Below are 1,626 nucleotides of genomic sequence, written 5' to 3' on the forward strand. Positions count from 1 at the left end.
CGCTCAGGTGCCGGCATGCGGTGCGCGGTGCGCGCTCGGTGTCACACAGGAGGAGCGTGCGGAGAAAGTTCCCGCTGAAGGTGACTTCCCCCTCACCCAATTACCATTTGCCAATGGTGAATTTCAGTTCACCAGGAGGTGGAGCAGTCAAACAAGAAATAAACGTTGACGTTGTTCCAGCGAAGGGCAGCGTCGCTCGGCAGCGTTAAAGCCGTGGCTGTACTTTGTCCATGTTTAAGCCTGGCTTATCTTAAGCATGACTGACCCTGCAATTCAGACACTCCAGCAACTCCCCGTTGACCCCTTTATCAGCACAGAGTTTTCTTTCTGTTGATAGTGTCTACATTTACCAAAAGAATTTATTTTGGAAAATTTAAAATCAATCCGATGCAATACATGAAAACCTATTGATACATTTAAAATATTTTCAAGTGCTTCCAATTAGTGCACATAATATGCATGCGCTTAACGCTCTGTATCTCACAGCAATAAAATAAATATATGTCTTTAGAAATCGTGACTTCTTAACTGACTGATCAAACTGACGTGGAACTATAAAACAATGAAACACAACCCTTATCATAAAAAGATCTATTACAAGGCGTTTTTACTTTGACTTTATCAAATGATAAGTAAAAACAAGCCCAGCTTCCTCCTCGCTGGCACGGAAGCGCAGTCGCTGCGGGCAGCGGAGCCGAGCGGGGCACGGAGCTGTCACCAGGGCTGGTGTGACACAGCCTGAGCGAGCACCAGCAGCTCACAGCCCACCAGTGACCCTCCTTCCGCAGCAGCAAGCAAAGGGGGGAAAAGCCCCTTTTTCTAAGTACCGAGGCTGACCCGATTGCCATGGCTGTTACAGAGAATCGTCACTTGTATTTTGGACCCCACAACAGAACTAACAGACCTCCCCCCGACTTGGGAGGAAGCGGTCCGAAGTGGGAATTAACTCTCTAGCGAGCTTTTCCACAAAAGACATGATCTGTAGGTGGCACCAGGGCTCACGTGCACCATTTCTGTTTTTACAAGTGTGCCTTTGCTTAAAGGTTAGATGGCTGTGATGTGTTCGGAGACACCGACTTCCCGGGACGAGACATAACATTACCTAATTAAATAGTTTCCTTCGTGAAAGACCACTCTGCTCTTGTGAGGTCATTTACAATTTTTGAGGTACCTTCAGTGAGCAAGGTTTCTTTTCCTTGTTCTCTGCTATTCCAGGTAGAAGTGGGTGACACTGTTAACGATTAGTACTTAAATAATAGGAATACCTCTTTTTGTTTAATTCATATTGTCAGTCTGTCCACAAAGCCAGTTTTCTTGTGCTTACTATGTCAGCACAGCGACCCACTTGGGCAGCCAGGTTCTCTATCAGAAGTTAAAAAGAAGAGCTTTCAAACTACAAAGGTGTGGATGTTGCTGCTTAAAGATAGCTGAAGTACTTTTAATGTGATTTTCATTATTCACATACAAATCTGGATAAATATTTAACAAACTCAATGCATACACTTAGATGTGGCGTGTTCAGTGCTTTTAAGAGCAGTGATTACTCCTTGCCATGGGCTCTTCACCCACAGTGGCAACTTTTATTGCTCTGTAGCCTGCAGAACTCTCCAGTAGGTCAGAGGTTTA

The sequence above is a fragment of the Corvus brachyrhynchos genome, unplaced genomic scaffold (genome assembly GCF_000691975.1).
Source record: "Corvus brachyrhynchos isolate BGI_N302 unplaced genomic scaffold, ASM69197v1 scaffold114, whole genome shotgun sequence".
Classification (NCBI taxonomy): Eukaryota; Metazoa; Chordata; class Aves; order Passeriformes; family Corvidae; genus Corvus; species Corvus brachyrhynchos.